Source organism: Capricornis sumatraensis, chromosome 6 (genome assembly GCF_032405125.1).
Source record: "Capricornis sumatraensis isolate serow.1 chromosome 6, serow.2, whole genome shotgun sequence".
Classification (NCBI taxonomy): domain Eukaryota; kingdom Metazoa; phylum Chordata; class Mammalia; order Artiodactyla; family Bovidae; genus Capricornis; species Capricornis sumatraensis.
Window position 1 is genome coordinate 70,661,999 of NC_091074.1, and position 6,949 is coordinate 70,668,947.

Below are 6,949 nucleotides of genomic sequence, written 5' to 3' on the forward strand. Positions count from 1 at the left end.
ACAATCCAGCAAATTCCCTCGGGATTTATACAAAGAAAACAAAAACGCTAATTTGAAAAGATACATGCACCCCTAGCCAAGATACAGAAGCAACCTAAGTGCCCATCAATAGATGAATGGATAAAGAAGATGTGGTGTATATATATATATATATATATATACACATACACACAATAGAACATTACTCAGCCATTAAAAGAATGAAATCTTACCATTTGCAACAACATGAATGGATTTAGAGGGTATTGTGCTAAGCAAAATAACTGAGACAAATCTTTTATTGATTTCACTTGTATGTGAAATCTAAAAAAGCGAAACAAATGAACAAATATAAAACAGGAACAGAGTTATAAACAGAACAAACAGGTGGTTGCCAGAGAGGTGCAGGATAGAGGGAGGAGAGAAATAGATGAGGGAGATTAAGAAGTATAAGCTTCCAGCTGCAAAATAAATTAACAAAGTATGAAATGTACAATGTGGGGAATTTAGTCAGTAACTATGTAATGTCTTTGTATGGTGACATTATCACTGGACTTGTGATCAGTTTGAAATATATAGAAATATCTAACCACTATGTTGTCCAAAAGGAATTAACATGTTGTAGGTCAATTATACATCAAAAACAAACTCTAGGAAAAAAAGATCACATTTTTTGTTTTGGGAGCAGGGCTTGGATGAGCAGTCAAAAGGTACAAACTTCCAGTTGTAAGATATGTACTAAGGATAAAATGTACAGGATAAATATACTTAACACATGAAACTTTTTAAGAGTAAATCCTGATTTCTCATTACAAGAAAAAATTTTTTGTTTTATATCTATGTGAGATGATGGATGTTCACTAAACTCGTGATAATAAATTTATTATGTTTATAAATCAAACCATTATGCTGTACACCTTAAAGATACAGTGCTGTATGTCAATTACATCTCAAAAAAACTGGAAGAAAGAACAGGTGGGGCTTTTTTGGGTGGTTGTTATTTTAACCATGTGCCTCTGATGGAACTACGTGTTCACAAATTGTTCGTGACTAAAGCTTGGGCTCAAACAAGACTCAGCTGGGTTACTGATGAGACGGGGATGGGTCGTTGCTTCAATTAAAGCAGGTAAAGGTGTGGCAACCGCTTGGCTGGCTTTGCTCCATCCGAGGACCTACCGATTCTTAGGTCTTAGACCCAGCAGAAGTGAAATCCGCCCACCTTTTAGTAGACAACTACCTGGTACAAGTAGGGAAACCGAGACGAAGACAGGAGGTGACGTGCACCCACTTGGTCAAGAAGCCCATCTTCCGGGCGGCTGGAGCCCTTGCCCCGCGCTTTCCCAGCGGACGTCCCTACCCGGCGGGGGACTGTGCGCTGCGCCCCGGCGCCCCCGAGTGGAGGGAGAGCTAAGGAGGGAGAGCTGCGCGGGTGGGGCGGGGCGCGGTGACAACGCAGAGCCGGGCCCGCCCCTGGCTCCTACCCCCGGAGCCCACTGCGCCCGCCCGCTCGCGGCCGCCCGGGAGCTCGTCCAGCCCCGCGCTCCGCTCGCCCGCGCCCGTCCGCCGGCCGCCTGCGCTCGCCCAACCGCCGCCCGCGCCCGTCCGCCGGCCCCCGCGGCTCCACGGCTCGGTAAGCGTCCTACTGGCCAGGGGTCCCCCTCGTGCTCACGGGGTTCCCTGCCCCCGCGCCGGGGCCCCAGCCATATCTGGGCAAAATATTCAGCTGTCGCCGCCGCAGCCGCCAAGAGGGACTGAGCGTGGCTCCCTCTATAAATAGCCGCCGCCTGGGGTTGCCTCTGGGGCTGGGGAGCCGGGTGTCTGGGTCCGGACCTGGGCGCTCGCGTCCCCTCCACTCGGCGCGCGTGGCCCCGGCTAGGGCGCCCTTCTCTCTGGACCCTGGCGCCGCATCTGTAAATGGGAGAAGGACCTGGGAGCTCCGGAGGTCTGGGGTCATGGCGGGGCCAGCGCGCGGCGCCCCGGGCGCTCAGCGGGTACAGGTGCAGCCGAGCCGGCACTCAGGCGCAGCCTGGGTAAGGCTACCGAGGCTGTGCAGGTGGGAGTGGGGCGCCTACGCGCTCAGGTGGACTTGATACTTGGGCTCGCGCTGCTCCTGGTTGCGGCAGGAAAAGTTTCCCAAACTGCGGGAAAAGACAAGGTTTAAAGCCCCACGGTAACTCGCCTTTCGCTCGGAGGCGGAAAGAAGAGGGGGAGAGCCTGAAGGCAGAAGTCCCCCTACCCCCGCCCCGGGTATCGTCAACCCACTGGGTGGACTTGATAAGCCTCCTCCCTCTCTGGGCCTCGATTTCCCCATTTGTGGGGGCAGGGTTTGGCTCCGCGCTGGAGCTGGTGGCTGGGCCGAAAGCAGTAGGGAGCGCTCTTGACCGCCGGTTCTCCCCCCACCTGTTCACCAGCTCCAGGCCTGGGACCCTGGGGGCACAGACGCGCACATCCGGAGGGGCTGCAGAGACCAGCGACTCTGCCGCTCCCTCTGACTCGGATCATATACTAGACCTAGTAGGACCCTCGGAAAGCCTGGGCCATATACACCCAGGAAGCACGCTCCACGGTAATTATGGGCATCTCTGCTGGGTGGCAGCCATCACCTTCGCAAAGGAGCTTGTGAGTCAAACAGCTATAGGCCCAAGTGAACTGGGCAGGGCTAGAGGCTCCAGTCCCGATGCTCTCTGCCCTCTGTTTTCACATCTGTATGAAGCTTATGATGCTGTCCGGAGCCCTACACACACCTCCTCCCCCTCCCCATCTCTTCTAGCCTTGACCTTGGCCCTCTCAGACCCTTGGAGATGACCTGGCCTAAGCTTTTCCTTGTCCGAATCACAAAACCAGACCCTAACCCAGGTTCTAGGCACTCCGCGGGGGCACCTGGAAACCTCCCATGTTGTTTCTGGGGAAGGGACGCAGGGCCCCCTGCTCAAGGTCACACACTAGTGGGCGTGCCAGACAGTCTCCACCAGCCTTTCTCACTCTTTTCTCACACTTGCTTCTCAGGCAGGCCTTGGGGATCCGCAAGCACCCCACCAATGCTCCCCCTTCCTTGGTCTGCTATTGTTTAGGACTTTCTCTTACTCAGACAACACCACCCTCATCTGGAAGTTTCATTTTTGTTTCTCCTTTACTTTGGATCTTTTTTTTTTTTTTCTAAAACCATCTTAAAGCCTCACAGATAGAATGAAGAAGAAATGGAGACAAATAGTAAGGTTCTCCTCAATTGCAGCAACACATCAAGTAGGCAGAGAGTGAGAGCAAAGAGTGCTGTCACTCTGATGTGTTAATTCTACTTAATGAACCAGCCTTGCAGATCCACCATTTAGAAGATGTTGACTCCTGAGTTTAAGTGGAAAGCCTGTGTTGTCTAAAAATAGCCTCTGCCCCACCTTATCAGGGTCTCACACTTTCTCCCTTCTCTGGGGTTGGGCTGCTTCCTGCTGCTCAGCAAAAAGCACAACTAGGAGTAGGTAGTGGCAGCTGTGAGTAACAGGCTGACCTGGATGTTAGGACACCCTGCCTGCCACTGACTTAGAGTGACCTTGAGCAAGTGGGCATGATGTCTCCACTGGATTCAGAGTTTCCCTGGAAGATTTTCTCTCATGAGAAAAGTGAAGTGCCAGGGATAAAATTCAGGGGAACCCACTCTGTGAAGAGGAAGGAAAGAGCAAGGCGAAACTGACTCCCAAGAGCCAAGCGAGGAGAGAGATTGGCAGTGCCAGTTGGTGCAGAGAGACAGGATGAGGGCTGGGAAAGGGCCACCATGATTGGCAGGCATTGAGGGTGACTTTGGCCAGGGCATTGCTGAGGGTTCAAAAACGGGATCTGCCACTGCTTTACTGAAGTCAGTGGCCCAACCTGTCTGAGCCCATTTCCTTCTCCATACAATGGGGATAATAAGAGCATCCATTTCACATGAGTTTCTGTGGGGATTGGTGTCTGGGGGATGATGCAGGGAAAGCCCCTGGTCCTGTGCTTGGTACCTGCGATGCTGTTAATGCTGGTGAGAGGAGGAAGAAGCTAATGGGAGCTGAGGGTGTGGAGACAGAGCCCACAGATCTTCTAAAAGCTTGGAGGAGAAGGCAGTAGGAGCTGACAGGAGGGGTTTCCAGGCTGAGGAGTGTGAGAAGAGGCTGAGCCAGACCACAGACCCCGGAGAGGGGAAGAGGGAGAGGAGAGTGTCTGAGGGACTGTGCATGGGAGGCTGAGGGCCTTCCTTCACCACCTGCTGAATGGCACAGGCTCTCAAACATAGCATTCCTCTAGATTCGGGCTGAGCGAAGAAAGGGTAAAATGAAGCCAGTCCTGGCTCAAAACCTGGTGTCCCCTTGGGAGACTTTCGTATCTGTGAAGGGGGGTGGTGATGGGCCATGAAGGGTCGTTTGATGCTGCCAGAGGCCTTGTGACCTTGGCTGGCTTATTTCTGAAATGACATCATCTATTGATGACTCCTGCTGAGCCCAGTCGTAATGGCCTTTTCCAGGCAATGTTTTGATTTTTCGGTTGTACTAATGGGCCAGCCAGGCTGCCAACATTTCTAAAGAGGCCATTTCACTTTTTGCTTAAAGCCAGAACACCAAGTGATCAATTATTTGGCCACTAGGAGCTATTACCAGTTTAAAGCCACAAATGGTCTGTATGGAATAACATGAATCACATGGCAGGATTGGGGAACCATTTCCCGTTTCTTGTTTTGTTGTGTAAAATCCTCCTTTGATTAAGCACAATAAGACCAGACGCTCTGCTTTTAACAATAGGAAAGAGTGAGCTCACTGAAGTCAACCTAGGACAGCCTGGGAGTTTTTCTTCAATGTTAGGATGTGCTGGATCCAGATCATTTCTCATCTGAGAAACTAAACAAGCTCGAGCATTTCTTTTGTTTCTCCTTTTCTTACATCCTTTTGTTTTCCTCTTGGAGAAAAACAGACCTGTCTCTGTCTTGGCTCTTCTCAGGGCCCCAGCCCTGGCCCCCGACTCACTCTGGGGCTTCTAGAGAGGTCCATTTCCGGGAGATACTTCTAGTGGGTGATGAGCAGAAGGGCCTTGAGCCTCACTCAGCCGTCCTGGGCTCATCTCTGCCTTCTCTTGGATCTTAGTGCCACTCTCCACCTTGCTCCTTTTCACCCCATACCCTCCTCCTGTCCTATTCACTCCCAGGGCTCCTACCACCCACTCAACACTCAAACTCCCAAACTCATGTGCCCAGCCTGGACCATTCTTCTCACCTCTAGGCATCTATGACTCCAGCCATTGGACAAAGCCAGAGGGTGTCCCAAACGCACTGCACACCCAACAGGCCTGACTCAGCCTCAGCACCCAGTCTTCTTCCTGTGTTCCCACCTCTTGGTTAACAGTAACGTCGTTCGCCCAGGCTCTGAGCCAGAAACCTCCCTACCTGTCACCACCCCATTCATTTGGTCAACAGTCCTGTCAGTCTACCTTACTTAGTATCTCTTCTTTTCACGTCTGTCCCCATAATCACTACCCCAGTCAAATACTTTGCCATCTCTCCCCTGAGCTAATGTCAGAGCCTCTTAAGAGTCTTTCTGCCCCAGTGTTTTCTTCTCATGCTGTTGTGTAAAGATCTTTGTATTAATAAAACGTAGCTTAGACAGTGTTATTCCTCTCCATTTAGGGACTCCCCACTTCCTGCCAGATTCCTTGGCATTGATCACCAGGACTATCAAAGATCTGACTCCAAGCTGCTACTCCAAAGCCATCTCCTGACACTCCTCCCAGTTCTCTGCACCTTCTGGTCATGGTGCAAACATATGTGACTTGCTGCCTTGCTGCCTCTGCCCCTGCTATTCTTTCTGCATGGAATGCTGTCCTTTTCCTTATCTGCATGGCAAACTTGGGCTGTTCATTCGCTAAGTCACTTCTGACTCTTTGCCATCCCACGAACTCCTGCAAGCTAGGTTTCCCTGTCCTTCACCATCTCCCAGAGTTTGCTCAAACTCATGTCCATTGAGTCGGTGATGCCGTCCAGCCATTTCACCCTCTGTCACCCCCGTCTCCTCTTGCCCACAATCTTTCCCAGCAAACTTGTTGCTTCACCTGTGCTCCCACAGCCACAGCTATGGTGAGTTCTAAGTGTAATCAGCTACTTCCATCCTTATATCTGACCAGATTGATAGGTCCTTGAAGGCAAGAGTTTATGGCTCATTTATTTCTGCTTCCCCAGTGTCAAACTCAGAGCTCAACCCTGGGCAGAGTGCTAGTGTTTTATGTTTTAATCGATGGCAGGTCACTGAATGAGTGAATATGTAAAAGAATAAGCAAATGAAAGTCCTGTGTAACCGTGACGTTTACACAACTACAGCTACGTGTTTCCCCATCCCACCACCATGTCGGCTCCCTGAGGGCAGAAACTGCACCTGTTCTGCTCCCCACCAACTCTGCAACCTCTTTCAGCCTTCTCACAATAAATGGAATGAACCCATGATCTCACTGGAAACTCACAGTAATCCTGGAAAGGGAGGAAGGGCTGGTATAATGACCCCTTTTTGTAGATAGCCCAGTGAACCCCAATAGGAATCATTCCAGGTAATCCAGTGGGGGTGTGCTCTCCCTGGAGAAAACCCAAGTGCTCTCCAGGGTTTAGTAAACGAGAAATCGGGGTCCTTATGTTCTGCACTAGTGCGTCTCTAGCATTAGAATCTCTTCAGTTCAGTCGCTCAGTCGTGTCCGACTCTTTGCAACCCCATGAATCGCAGCACGCCAGGCCTCCCTGTCCATCACCAAGTCCCGGAGTTCACTCAGACTCAGGTCTATCGAGTCAGTGATGCCATCCAGCCATCTCATCCTCTGTCGTCCCCTTTTCCTCCTGCCCCCAATCCCTCCCAGCATCAGAGTCTTTTCCAATGAGTCAACTCATCGCATGAGGTGGGCAAAGTACTGGAGTTTCAGCTTTAGCACCATTCCTTCCAAAGAAATCCCAGGGCTGATCTCCTTCAGAATGGACTGC